At 38.5% G+C, this 15,734-nt stretch overlaps 1 pseudogene across 1 annotated transcript; it reads left to right on the forward strand.

Annotated features, from left to right (window-relative positions):
* The first annotated feature begins 466 nt into the window (after window positions 1-466).
* On the forward strand, window positions 467-14,064 carry LOC149415819 (zonadhesin-like; annotated as a pseudogene). The gene is made up of 12 exons (XR_016303550.1): window positions 467-713; window positions 999-1,187; window positions 1,269-1,469; window positions 3,760-3,945; window positions 5,030-5,212; window positions 7,186-7,362; window positions 10,004-10,201; window positions 10,582-10,767; window positions 11,219-11,392; window positions 12,018-12,119; window positions 12,566-12,748; window positions 13,614-14,064. The product of XR_016303550.1 is annotated as a zonadhesin-like (transcript).
* Window positions 14,065-15,734: the final 1,670 nt, after the last annotated feature.

Raw genomic sequence — 15,734 nt, forward strand, 5'->3', positions numbered from 1 at the left:
TGGTTGCTGGGAAGCAAATTATGAACATTTATAAAAGTGTCTTAACTAAATACGTAAACGAAATATTCGACTCTTAAAATAGAAGAAATTTATTTTGCCAAATTTGGACTTCGCAAATTTATTCATAACGTGGCGAGTAATTTGCGCTTCTATGTAAAAATGTCTATTCATTCAAAAGCAGATTTTACTTTTAAGAACTAAATGGTGATATTATAATGCGAGATGCCTATTTACTGTCAGATTGATTTATTGACGAATCGCAGTCAGCTTTCCTCTCTGCGAGGACGCAGAGAGGAAAGCTGACTGCGGGAGCAACTCTTGTTTTAACCCCTCGTCCTTAACTTCTCGTCTATTAATATTCATATGTCTGTGGCTACTACACTATTAAAATAATCTGGTTAATAATGTGTTCGACTCCAAATCATATTGTTTTGTTACGTATACAGCACACTAATACAAGCGCTGACTACACTCTCAAGTTAAAACAAACAGTGAAATATTTGTTATTGACCAAATTCCAGGAATAAACATCTGCCCCGGAAATAACGAGACATTTTCAGCTTGCATTTCTTCATGCGCCGAGAAGTGTGTGACTCTTGGCCGGAGCGACGAGGAAAGGAATTGTGAAACTCCACAGTGCACCCCTGGCTGTGATTGCAAACCTGGATTCTTCAGGAATACGAATAATGAGTGTGTTACCCCTGACAAATGTGGTAAGTTATAAATATTAGTGTTTTACTGAAATAATACAGAAGTGAGATTTTCTTTGGCATAACTCTTCAACTTTCTGAGTCACATTGTTGGGAATCGCGACCCCACTCCAATAACAGGCTCCTTTACTTCTCGTGGTCCTGCACGGAGTGCCAAGGACGCCGATGTTCAGGACGCCAGAGATACTTGATCAGTTAAACGCATTAGCGATCTTTATCTGCTTCTCCTGCCAAACACTTCCAATTGCGATGGGCAAAACTGTTATTTGAAGGCTTAAATTTATTTAGAGTGCGGCGTCAACGAGGAGTTATCCAAGTACGGCAGGCCCTGTCCTTACGAGAGCTGTAGCGAATTTGACTCTGCAGCCGCCATCAACTGCCCGGCCTACGACCCCAAGAACCCGCGTCCGCCCACCTGCAACTGCAAGCTCAACTTCTACAGGCTCAACGGGGTGTGCATCGATATCAGGGAGTGTCGTGAGTACTAACTTATATCCTTTTCCTTTTCCTTGTCCTTCTCCTTCTCCTTGGTAATTAACATTATGATTGTGATTACAGCTCCTAACTTTGAGTGTCCCGAGCTGACAGCGTACGACGCCTGCCCGGACTACTGCGTGGACCAGCGCTGTTATTCGACTGTGGTGAAGCCGCCCAACTGTCAGCGGCAGTTCAACAACAAGCGATGTAGCCCGAGCTGCCGATGCTTAGAAGGAAACTGCGAGGACGAATCAAGAATTTGCGTGGATAGGGACAGCTTCAGTGAGTATCTACAGATCCTCATACCTTTGCAAATAACGTTATGAAACCGCATTCGATGTGGCAACACTGGTGGGTTCCCGTTCGAGGGAGGAGCCAGTCCAATATTCGATGGGCTTACAGTACAAGTAAGAACGTTCAAGTCACTTGTCTCCACAGGCACGATGACGTTATGCAAAAGTTTCTACTGTACTGAACCTTATCACAACAAACACCAGTTGATAGCGCACACATTTCTAAAACAAACAAATAATCTTCATCTACAGGGGATATTTTTCATCAGAAAAGTTAACCTCCGGAAGTTTTGCCAACATGGTCAACTTCATCGTAATGTAGCCATTCCTGGCCGTGGACAAAACGCCTAATAACTAACAATACACTAGCGCCTTTATTGGAAAATCAGACGTATCCAAAAACAAAGGCGTTCGCAACTCTAGACTTAATTGAGGGCATTCCTTCACTTTGCTTTCTCACTCATGTTCACTAGGGTGTCCCAGGACATAAGGAAGAATTTTTTTTCATGAATTTAAATATGCATACCCTCTTATTTTATTCCATTTGATCCCAATAACTCATATAATAAATATTATTTTGATTAAACACCGGCAACCCGTGCCGACTTGATGCCAAACATATGGTACAGAGTTAATATGGAAGGATTTTCAACTTCCATTTTTGTCGGATAAATAAAATTTAAAAATGCACAAATGTTAAATTATGTAGTAGTTTATATTTAAAAATGGTTTATTCATTAAATTTTTTCTTCATAGTTTGTTTTTTACAGTCAGGATAAATCTTCCGGTGTTCCTAAACGCATCGTAACAAAAATTATTTTTGTTCCTCTTTGACCGTGAGATTAAGCAATGAAAATCTTGCATTAACTTAACAGTTCTTTCAGCTGTATCATTCACTACCCTCAGCGGCGACACCTTCTTTCTGACTTCTTGATACGAAGCATTATTTGACCACATCGTAGGGAATTCGTTAAGAAAACTGGCATCTGTGTTCAGACAATCAAACAAATACTTGCTCTTAACTGAAATGAAGTCGTAAATATTTTTCTCTGAAAAAAAAGTCACTAAATTATGATATGAACAAAAACCTCAATACAAAACATAATTTAAAATACTTAATAAACTTACCATACAATTTACCATCAAGATCTTCCTTCGATGGGATGTAACGTTTGTCATGTTTGATGATTTTTTTTTTTTGATATTTCGAGCATTTTTATTTTAGTTGTTTGATCCACAGTGTCGTCAAACAGCGATAAAATAGATCCTTCATCGGTCAAATACCATAACTGCTTACTGAACAGAAATACAGCTGCCATTGAGATGTTTTCATCAATTTTTTCTTAAGCCTTCATCGATTTCAAAAAGCACAAGTCCTGGTAAGGTGTTTTAACTGCTACAATACATTGTAACCATGGCTTGACATAGGATGTTACTATGAACAGGCAAACGTCTAAAAGTGCCGCCATATCCTTACCGGTAATTTTAAATTGCGCACAAATTAATGATATTTTCAAGGAATAAAGCGCCTTTTCCATCCATCGAGCACCTGGAGGCCGAATCTTAAATTTTCTCGCTGTATCTCCCCCTAAAACTATCACACAGAGCTCTAAAAACTCTCAATAGTCATCTAAAAGTATTTTTGTTGTCAGTGCAGTACGGTAAAAGTCAAACAAATCATTGATTTCGGAAGCGGTTAGGTGCAATGTGAGATTTTCTCTGTAGCACTGAATTTTATCGGGATCAACATTTTTACAGTTATCTCGAAACTTTTTGAAGAGTGGTATGTCAGGGCTTGTAGTCACTTGACTGATTTTTACTTCAAACACAGCTTAAAAAAACCAACTATGGCTATATTTGGTATATATTGACAGTTAAATTCACTTTCCGGATATTGTAGAACAAAATTTCAAGAACTTGTCCATTAGATGGCAGCTTAGAACCCGATATTTGGTGTTTTACGACTCCTATTAAAAATATACTCTTTTTAGAAGTGCGTAAATCTAACAACATCTTGCCTGAACGAGTGATTTTCCTTTACTAACAAAATAGCAAGTTACTACAAGATCATCAACACGTTTGCTTGCTGGCGTCTTAATGTACAAGTACTGACATCTTTCGATGCAAGTCGGCACGGGTTGCAGTTGTCCAAAGTAAACGAAAAAATTTTATAAGTGTTTTGTCATTATTAAAACAAAATTAGAGGGTATGCGTTCAAAAATAACAACATCAATTTTTTTGGGACACCCTAATGTTCACCCTACATCTTTATTTTACAGTTCCGAAGTGTCCGGCTGCTAACGAAGTGTACTCGACTTGCGGCAACGATGATTGCGTGAGGACATGTTCCACTTTTGGTATCACCAACTTCAATTGCACTCCGCAATGCACCGCTGGCTGCATCTGTGATAAGGGCTTCGTGAGAGAAACTGCTGGGGGGAAGTGCATACCAATTGTAGACTGCAGTAAGTCAATTTATTTTCTCGATATATCTTCTTTAGACATAAACTACCAAATTCCGGGTATTTATAGGGGGTAGTTAAATTCTTCGCAACTTTTTACCCATTTAATCTATTGCAGGCATTATTTTGTTTTTTTATTTTATTTATCATCTTGTTGGTCGTCTTGTTCAAAATGTTGATCGTCTTGTTAATCGTAATGTTTATAATCTTGTTCATCATCTTCTTCAACATTTTCTTTAATATCTTGTTCAGTTTCTTATACATCGTTTTTTTCATCATCGCATACATCGTCCTGTTCATTGTCTTGTTTATCGTCTTGGTCAGCTTTTGTTTATCAAATTATTCATCTTCTTATTCAATATCTTGTTCACAGTCATATTCATAATTGTGAGCACGCCTGTGTGCTGGAAATAACATTTTCCCCTTACTTCAGGAGAAATGGATCAAACATATGGCCGGTCAGTGGCCGAGTTGGCATCGCGGTTGGATCCCATCCAGGCGTAGTGTGTTAAATTCCTCGGATGGCTAAGTCCTCCATCACAACGCAAAAAACATTTTCCGCTTACTGTGGTGGTAGTAGGAGATTTTCAAATATTGTCAGGTTATTCGTTATCTGGGAATTCTTGTCTTTCTTTTTAAGACGCCATCTAGTGAGAGAGTTAGTACTTACAATGCCTTTCTCATATAAAAGAAAGTTGGTTTTTTTCCGGTGAAAAAAATGTAACAAGCAGTAATTGTTGAATGAAACACTAGTATATATTGAATTATTTCGCGCATAAGAGATAAATCGCCATAGCTCAGTGGTCAGAGCTGTCGACCGGAAATCGAAAGGACACGGGTACAAGTCCCTTTGGCGTCATGTATCTTTTTTCAGAAGATTTTTCAATGTGGATGAGTGTTTCAGGCTAATAATTAATGCTTATAAAAATAATTGTTAAAAATATATATCACACTTCTTCGGATCATCTGTTTAGTTAGTAACTGAGATAGGCTCTAAGGTAGAGTGTCTTGTTTCTTCCCAGACAACTTGTGTTTCTTTTGTTTGCTAGAAAAGCCTCCATTATGGCACTGCAAAATTTTCTTGTAGAAGTGAACGTCTGTCCCGAGAAGAACATGCAATACAGCCCTTGCGTGAGTGCATGCGCGGAGGACTGCGCACACCTCGGTCAGAACAGGACATGCGACTATATAGCCTGCGTACCTGCATGCGAATGCAAGACTGGCTTCTTCAAGAACGCCCACAGAGAGTGCGTAAGCCCTGATAAATGCGGTGAGTTTATTAATTTGAAGGTTTTTATTTTATGTAACTCTTCGTTTAATTAAATTTTGAGTTGGGTTATTTGATCAAACGTCAATCATATCACCCATCGTATCATCCATCATACTAGATAAAAGATTGATCTACCCAAAGCAAAACCTTCTAGATCACAAGGTCGGGACACTCTTTCAAAGCAGCCTCCTAACTTGTATGGGATTTTACAGAATAATTAGGGTTAAATTTTTTTAATCAATTTTTCATTCATTGACACATGTTTTAGTTAATTAAAAAATACCTTATTTGGATTTTCCCATACAAGTTATGAGGCTGATTTAATTCAGTGTCCCGGCCTTGTGATCTAGGAGGTTTTGTCCAAAGCCGCTCTAATGGGATAATACGATATTTGTGGCAAGTAGTTCCTTCCGACGCTTGAAGAGTTAAGACAAAATTAAGGTGGGTGGTATCTCTACACTAGTAGTTTTTAACTCTTCAAGCGTCGGAAGTAAAAATTAAGGTGGGTGGTATCTCTACACTAGTAGTTTTTAACTCTTCAAGCGTCGCGTCGGAAGTAAAAATTAAGGTGGGTGGTATCTCTACACTAGTAGTTTTTAACTCTTCAAGCGTCGCGTCGGAAGTAAAAATTAAAGTGGGTGGTATCTCTACACTAGTAGTTTTTAACTCTTCAAGCGTCGCGTCGGAAGTAAAAATTAAGGTGGGTGGTATCTCTACACTAGTAGTTTTTAACTCTTCAAGCGTCGCGTCGGAAGTAAAAATTAAGGTGGGTGGTATCTCTACACTAGTAGTTTTTAACTCTTCAAGCGTCGCGTCGGAAGTAAAAATTAAGGTGGGTGGTATCTCTACACTAGTAGTTTTTAACTCTTCAAGCGTCGCGTCGGAAGTAAAAATTAAGGTGGGTGGTATCTCTACACTAGTAGTTTTTAACTCTTCAAGCGTCGCGTCGGAAGTAAAAATTAAGGTGGGTGGTATCTCTACACTAGTAGTTTTTAACTCTTCAAGCGTCGGAAGTAAAAATTAAGGTGGGTGGTATCTCTACACTAGTAGTTTTTAACTCTTCAAGCGTCGCGTCGGAAGTAAAAATTAAGGTGGGTGGTATCTCTACACTAGTAGTTTTTAACTCTTCAAGCGTCGGAAGTAAAAATTAAGGTGGGTGGTATCTCTACACTAGTAGTTTTTAACTCTTCAAGCGTCCCGTCGGAAGTAAAAATTAAGGTGGGTGGTATCTCTACACTAGTAGTTTTTAACTCTTCAAGCGTCGCGTCGGAAGGAAAAATTAAGGTGGGTGGTATCTCTACACTAGTAGTTTTTAACTCTTCAAGCGTCGCGTCGGAAGAAAAAAATAAGGTGGGTGGTATCTCTACACTAGTAGTTTTTAACTCTTCAAGAGTCGGAAGAAAAAAATAAGGTGGGTAGTATCTCTACACTAGTAGTTTTTAACTCTTCAAGCGTCGCGTCGGAAGGAAAAATCAAGGTGGGTGGTATCTCTACACTAGTAGTTTTTAACTCTTCAAGCGTCGGAAGAAAAAAATAAGGTGGGTGGTATCTCTACACTAGTAGTTTTTAACTCTTCAAGCGTCGGAAGGAAAAATTAAGGTGGGTGGTATCTCTACACTAGTAGTTTTTCTGCTCATCTTAATTTTTAGAACACTTCAAGATCTACACGACGACGTACGAGTAACTCATATTACCCTTTCCTTTGGGGAGTTGTGACTGAATCTTTGAGCTACAAAATGAATTTCGAGGCTCTTATCTGACTCCCCTCCCCGCACGATGACATAAGCACACTAACAAGCAACGGATAATAATCTAGTTGAATAAATCAGCCATTTAGGGTCACAACCCTTGGGCCACGAGATATATTTAAAAATTTGGCGAAAGCATAAGTGTTTCATCGCCAATTCTAGCGGGATCTTAGTATAGGCGCCTTTTTAAAAATCTTTAAACATTAAAATTAATGTTGTTTCTAGTGTGCGGAGAGAACCAGGAACTCGACATGTGCAGTTACTCCTGTCCCCCGGAGACATGTGATACCATCGGGGCCATGTTCAAGTGCAGGCGGGACATCCCTTGCACGCCCGCTTGCAAGTGCAAACTCAATTTCAAGCGGAACAGGTTTGGAAAATGCATTGACATCAGAAAGTGTCGTAAGTTGATAATAAAATTGTGCCGTTCTCGTTGTAATGCGCAAAAATAAGTCATGGGGAATATTATTAACATAATTGTCAATTTGTGCGGCGGTTTAGAGTACCGCCGCCCCGGGAACCATTTATTGGATAACCGACACATCTGCCATAGGTCACCCCAAGAGGTTCACTACATTTGGTGCTTTAGCAGGGGTGCCCGGGTTCATCGGGTGAGGTGTGTTCAGGATGCCCCTGAACACCACACAGCATCCACAAAGATGACATGGACCCTGTGTTGGGTTAATGTTAAAAAAGAAGAGTGCACTTGCATATTATGTAAATAGCTTCAAGAGTGACAAGGATGTAGACAACAGGGAGTATTGTGAGTCAAATACAATGTAATACTGTGCTCGTAGTAATGCGCTAATTACATTGATTCTACACAGGAGGCCTGAGAAAAATAATTTCCCTCTGGGCCTAACATCTTTGGTGATGCTGTGTGGAGAGTCTTTGTAATGAGATGAAGTAGTGGAGCGACCAATGTTGTAGGAGGGAGGAAACACAGGGACCAGCAGATCATTCCGCTGCTGAACTCAAGAACGAGTCGTAGATACGACACATCCTAATATCATTTAATGAGTTGTGTAAAATATCAGAATGCTTCCAGGCTGATTAATCAATAGCATTAAGAAAGGGAGAGGAAGGGCACGTAGAACATATGAACGGAGAAATTCGAATAAGCAGAATAAATTATTATGGCATGAAAACGAATGGTTGAAGATCAAGTAAATTAAAAAACGTGATGATCAAGTAAATTAAAATATTTTTTTTACATTTTTTCCATATGAGGACCTGAAGGACATTATTTTCTTCTGGTCCTATATTATTTTTGGGGATGCTGTGTGGATGGACTTTATTAGAAAATTATAGAGGGAAGGTAAAGGGGGTAGTAAGTATTATTTTACAAACAATAATTATTAGCCTGAAACACTCATCCACATTGAAAAATCTCCTGATAAAAGATACATGACGCCAACGGGACATGAACCCGTGTCCTTTCGATTTCCGGTCGACAGCTCTGACCACTGAGCTATGGCGGCTTATCTCTTATCCGCGAAATAATTCAATATATACTAGTGTTTCATTCAACAATTACTGCTTGTGACATTTTTTCACCTGAAACAACCAACTTTATTTTTATTTTTATTTATTAAATTTTTTTTTAATTTTTTTTTTTCGGCGTCATGTATCTTTTATCAGGAGATTTTTCAACGTGGATGAGTGTTTCAGGCTAATAATTATTGTTTGTAAAATAATTTTTACCCTATGTGCAATGCATAAAAAATAATAGGTAGTAAGTATGTAAGTCTGTATGTAACTGAATGTCTAGAAGCAATAACTCGTTGGATGTCTTCAAACAAGCTGAAGCTCAATCCATCTAAGACTGAGTTTCTCTGGGTAGCCACAAAAAAACGTCAACATTTCATAGACAATTCACCTATTACTATTTCCGGCAGCGATATCATCCCAAAAACAACAGTCAAACTTCTCGGTGTCAATTTAGATTCAGACTTTTCGTTTAAAAGTCAAATAAATAGGACTGTAAGCACCGGTTTTTTTCACCTAAGACAACTCAAGTCTGTCCGAAGAAACCTTCCTTCAGAAGCAACAAAACTACTTATCAACTCTTACGTAGTCTCACGTCTCGATTACTGCAACGGCATTTATGCCAGCCTTCCAAAATATCAAATTGACAAACTTCAATCAGTGTTTAATGCAGCAGCACGGCTCATAACCGGGGTTTCAAAATATTCGCACATTTCAGAACACCTTCGTAACCTTCACTGGCTCAAGTGCCCTGAAAGAATCCAGTACAAACTGTGCTGGATGGTGTTTAAATCCATCAATGAAATGGCCCCACCCTACATCTCTGAACTATGCTTCCCGGAAAACACTGGTCTGAGGCAGTCAACGCTTAGATCAGCAACATCAGCAGCTGTAGGCAGACTGATAGAACCTATGCGCAAGCCAAATACTAAGTTTGGTGATCGCGCTTTCGGAGTATCTGGGCCGAAGGCTTGGAATAAACTCCCTCCGGAACTAAGATCCATAACAAGTCCAACAGAATTCAGGTCTAAACTGAAAACTTACCTTTTTAAGCTGTCGTACCCGTAAATTAAATATACCAATCCTAAGAGAAAGTCCAGTTATATTCAATTTTTCAATTAAGTCCTAAATCCTGTATCTAAATTTCGCCAATAAACAATTAGATAATGTTAATTAAGTGTTAATCTCAAGTGACCTACCAGGTAAGTATTGAACTGTATATTTTCTCCATAAATAGTTAAGTAATAACAATGTAGAAATGTATTATAAGTTTTTACAGCGCCCTTGAGGTGTTTTTGCACAAAAACGGCGCTATAAAAGTCATCCAGGTATTATTATTATTAAGTCAGGTAGGTAAGTTACCAAATGCAGCGAGCCACTTTGGGTGACCTATGACAGGAGTTGGTTATGTAATGAATGGTTTCTGGGGTATTATACCATATATATATACCCGCCTACCACAATTGAAAAAAACCTTGAGTCAGCAATGTTATGAGTCTTATCGAGACTAATATAAGAGTATGCAAGAGAATTGATGATGTATTGATTTCTTCAGCCTAGCCCTTCGACTGTCCCCTGCCCTCAGTTTACGATGCCTGCAAGCCGTCCTGCTTGGACGAGCGCTGCGTAAAGGACGGGCCTTTGGGTTGCGAGGGAATAGATCAATCGGACCTGGTCTGCCGTCCTTACTGCCGTTGCCAGAAAGACACCTGCAGGGACGACACAGGACTATGCGTGGATGATAAACCATACCGTGAGTTGTGCATTTTATGTATTCTTGGTACTGTCTTCAATTTGAGGTTAGCTCACATCGGGAAACTCTACGTTCTGTAGGCTGCAGCCCGGGCAAACTCAGTAGAACTGCAATCATACCAAGTTGATATGGTTATCGCCTCTCCGCAAACCATTCATTAGATAATCAACGGGCGGATCGGGAGAGGTCGGTTGAGGGATACTTTTATTGAAATTATACGGTTTTAGTAAGTATTGTTTTATGTGAATTTGTCTTATATATATACGAGTATGTAGTAGGTATATCAAACATGTTGAATATTTCCTCTGTGTCGGTTATTCCTTTTTTAAAGCATTACCCATACAATTAGGTATTATTAATGCACCTATTTCTGGTTACAGAATCCTGTGGAGGAGACATGAATGCACTGTTCTCTGCCTGTGGAGACCAATGTCCCCGCACCTGCGCCAATAGCAAGGACCCCCCTACAGCCTGCACGGAATCCTGCGTCAAGGGGGGAGGCTGTAAGTGCAAACCCGGCTTCGTCAGGGACTATGAAGAGAAATGTATCAAGGAAGCTGACTGTCGTAAGAACACTATTTTTTCATTTCTCTCTATGCCATGTTATTGCAAGGCAATTTAAAACCAGCAGATCTCGAGTGAAATTATATAATAAATTCCGACTCTCTAGAACTTGTGATCCATTTGTAACCAGTGTCGGTATGTCAAGAAATACGCTAAACGTTTGCTCAATGTTGGTACACGGTTGAAATCTATACGCAATCTAGATTCACTTCCACTTACAATTTACCGAGCATCCTCAAATAAGTCAGAAGCACTGAGGTTTCCTGAATGGCTCTTATCATCAAAACATTTTTTTTATATGGAAGTATGATATGTCACCTGATTTTTGATGCGTTCCGTTCAGGGTAGTTCTGTACCAAACATTTATCCATTGGCGGACTTCTTATAGTCCTACTGGATCAGTCCACACCAGCGAACTATTATCAATAATGTTCATTTTGTCTTTGCCTTCAGAGAAATGCGGAGTGAATGAGTTCTTCGACTGCGGCTCCGCTTGCGACACAACTTGCGCCACCCTTGGGGAACGTTGTACTACTATCAACAAGACGTGCAGCAAAAAGTGCTACTGCAAAGCGGGCTTCGCCAGGAACGCTAAGAACGTCTGCATTCCAGTCAAGCAGTGTCCAGGTTAGTCCAAACAACAACCAATCAACTACCATATCTGTGTGCCTTATTGTGATATCACTTACTAGTATTGCACTATCATCAACAAGACCTTCAACAAGGTGGGCTTCTCCAGGGACGCAGACTATGTCTGCATTTCAGCCGAGCAGTGTTTAGGCCAGTCCAAACAACATCCAAACACTTGCTAGTGTTGCACCATCAACAACAAGAAACAATAAATGCTACTACTAGGTGGGCTTCGCTAGGGATGCCAAGAATATCTGCATTACAGTCAAGTTCCAGCACAGTCCAAACAAGTACGACACCTGTGCCTTACTGTATTATCATTTGCTAGTATTGCACCATCATCAACAAGACCTGAAACAGTAAGTGCTTCTGCAAGGCGTTCGAGTAAAGCAGTGTAGAATTTATTCCTAAAAACCACCAACCCTCATCAGATTTTTTCTTCTTTTTATGATTTAAAAAAGTTTTATTTGCTCAATTAATTTTTTTGCTGTGTTACAAAGCTTTTTGGGTACTTGGTTGGGTACCAAAAACGCCAATCGATTACATTGAATTATATGTGTCACACACACAAATTCTATGTGTAAAAACTTCTTATCAATGCCTTTACACAACTTTTTTTTAGCTAAACCATGTCAGGGAGACTTGAACGCAAACCCATCCGATGGCTGCAAATGCAAGAGTGGATTTATCAAGGACAAGGGCGGGAAGTGTATTGCGCGGCCAAGTTAGTTCTTTTAGATGACTTTCCTCTTAAATAAATGTTTACAAACTAGATCAAGGGCTTGGAGGAATAATATCCTTCAAGTTCGAGTGGGATAATGATTACTATGTTTTCAAAAGCAGTGAATCAAATGAGATCACAACATATTTTCTACTTTGTGCAGTGGTCACTTGTATAAAATCAATGGTCCTTTCATTACATACATAATTACACAATTTACACACCAATTAGTCATTATTATTATTTTCATCAAACTAATACTCACAATTTAAATATTAATATTATTACCAACTATCTTATTTTAAAACATCCCAATATCTTCTTATTCACTTTTTTTTTAAGTGAAATCTTTGTGGTGTATAACTATTGAGGGTGGACACATATCTCATGCATTGCAGCCCTTTCTGATTTGAATTTGCATATTATTACGAATTTTTTAATATTTCCAGCCCCTCAATGTGGTGCGAATGAAATAGTTGACACCTGCGCGCTGTGCGCGGACCGGACTTGCGCCATGGTGTTTTCAGGTGAAGCAGCCAAATGTACAAAGCCGCCCGGTTGCCCTGTCGCGTGTCGCTGTCTACCTGGATTCGTGAGAGGCCTGGCCAATCAGTGCGTTAAGCCAGAAAAATGTAAGAACACATTGATTGATGAATTACAAATATTCTCATTTTGGATACCAACGCCCCGAGAACAATTCAATGAATAACCTGTGCTATAGGTCAACCCAGTGGCAAGCTACAGCTGGTAACTTTTATGAAAATTACACACAATGTTGGACCCAATACTAATCCTTGCAGTACCTCTTGTGTGTTTCCTATAGAAGTAATACTTTTTTATTTGTTGTACCACCAAAAGGCACAGAAACTTCAAAGGCTCAGAGGGCGTTGACCCAGAGAATGCACAGTTAGGTATATCAAAAGGGTTTTCTTTTGATACGAACCTCATTTTTAGTGTCTGATTATGACTAAAAGGTATCGATTTGATGGTATAGCGGCATCAACTGAAACAATCTTTCCAATAAGCATTCCTCTTACATCATTCCTATACCAGTCTCATGCCTCACTGCCATACACCAGGGTGTGTACCAACACTCCATTGTGGACTGTTAGCCTTGCTTCTCTTGACAACTTTTCATTAGCCACTACCGCTGTCAGTCCTTCATTTATTCTTCTTTCAACATTTCCATCTCTCAATACACAAACTCGTCCACCAGCTACAAGTGTTCATTATTCACGACGAGACTTCGTACTGCTTTCGTACTCTCTTTTGTAAAAATACAACTGTGGAGTTATTGATATTCATCATTAACCCATTCTGCATTGTATCTAACTACGCAAGCATTTAGTTAATTCTAAACACAAGAAACTGTATATGGTGTCAATCTTCCATACTGTTAGCACCGCATATTGAATAAGCAATATCAATTCAGATTGTTTATTTTCGCACCCAAGCCCACATGTTCAACATTGTAACAAATAAACACTCTGATTCCAGGCTGCACTGACCCCAACTCCAAATTGGTGGCCTCTCCGAGTCCCTGCGCCGGTGGCACGTGTGAGTGCCCCACGGTGGCCCAATGCAAGGACAAGGTGCCAGCAAAGGGGTGCCGCTGCAAGGTCGGCTTCCTGAAGAAGAGTGCTGCGGATGCCACCTGTGTGGCCCGCAAGAATTGTCCTAAAAAGGCCACCAAATAATATTTTAAATAATCTTGAATAACATAGAATGTTGAATAACATAATCTTGAATAACAATGAACATATTAGCCACTCAAACAAATGCGCTGATTATATACAGCATGTTTCAAACTACCTTTTGGAAATATTAAAAATAATATTTTTACCCTTATTGTCAAAAAAAATATTAATGAGTAAACATAAATTCTTTGCGCAAACCTGTATTTAAGTACATATTTCTGTTATTGAAATTGCAAGATTTGGCAAATAAAAATGATTACATTATTGCTGTGTTTTTTCGGGTTCAGTTTGGGCTAATTTTGTTGTATTGTTCCAAATTATCATCCTGAAGTTCCTACTAATAATTTGGCAACACAGTTCCACCTGGGACCACAAACCTGAGTTATACATCATCCGTCATCAGAGCAGGAGTTACTCAGCAAAGATCTAGAGTAAAGTTCCAAGCTGATCTGTAAAACAATTACGTTAGGAAGTTCTTCAAACTCATACTATGTCGCTTCTGTACGATCACTTTCACTTCCCATTTCCAAATCTTAAAATATTTCTCAAATGAAGGACGCCAGTCTACTATAAAATACTACACTGTCTACTGTAAGCCTGTAATCTATATTTTATCATACCTACTGTATACTATAGACTACTGCACTGTCTATTGTAAGACTGTAAACTATATTTTATCATACCTACTTTCTACTATAGACTACAGCACTATCTACTGCAAGACTTTAATCTATATTTTATCATACCTAATGTCTACTATAGATTACTGCACTGCCTATTGTAAGCCTGTAATCTATATTTTATCATACCTACTGTCTACTATAGACTACTGCACTGTCTATTGTAAGACTGTAATCTATATTTTATCATACCTACTCGCTGTCCTAGTTCTTGTGTGTTCAATAGACCTTTTTTTGCAAAACTAAGTTATGAATGCCAATATGTTAATTAGCCTATTGCGCATTAATGAAGCTAAAAAAAACATATATTTTTGTTTTTAAGTGACATTTTCAGCATTTTTCGAGTGCCAATATCCACTCACGGAACAATGTTTCAGTTCTTATTTGTTCAAACTCCCGGATATTGAACATTCAAACACTCAACGTTTTTAATATAATATTTTTTTAAAAGTTCATATTATATTTGTTCAACATCCCGCCGAACGTTGAGGTCTTGAATGTTCAATCTCCACTTTCAACCAATCAGGAGTCGGCTAGTTAAAATGAGCGGCCATGTTGATTTTTAGTTGTTTTTTAACAACTAAATTGTTCCACTAAAAATACGTTTAATTGAAAAAATATACTGTTATTGAACTGAAAAATGTCTTCAGCGACTCCAGAATCAATAAACCTTAGACCAGTAGCTCAATTAATAGAAAGGTAAGTCTTAAAAATTATGTGATTTATAGGCTTTTTCACCATATTTTACATTTACTTCTTGAATTTGGTAGGCCAATATACAGGTTGCTTCATTTATTATTTATGTATTCAATAATTTATTTACACCCTTAGGGCTTTCACTTAAAATGGGTCTTAATTAATTATATTAGTGTATAAAAACTTATTTTTGTTGAAGAAATACAACAAAAGAGCCAGGACATGGAAATGTGCAAGAAGTCGACTGTCCTAATAGTCTGATTGAAAGACATCTACGACACATATTTAGTCCGTTATCACTGCTGAGATCGCTGATGAAGACGATGTCCAAATCTTTTAATTTTGAACTCATTCAATTAAAAGTTTCCGATTATTTGTTTTTTAGTCACATAAAAAACAATAAATAAATTCTTATGTAGGAACTACAAGAAAACCAACTAGGCACACGACTCACAATAATAAATGTATTGTTATAATTGTTATATCATAAGCCAAATCGCGGGATAAAATAATTTTAGGATTTTTAGTGCTGAAAGTATTAAAAA

Source organism: Hesperophylax consimilis, chromosome 17, assembly GCF_061612785.1.
Source record: "Hesperophylax consimilis isolate HC1 chromosome 17, BYU_Hcon_1.0, whole genome shotgun sequence".
NCBI classification, from domain to species: Eukaryota; Metazoa; Arthropoda; class Insecta; order Trichoptera; family Limnephilidae; genus Hesperophylax; species Hesperophylax consimilis.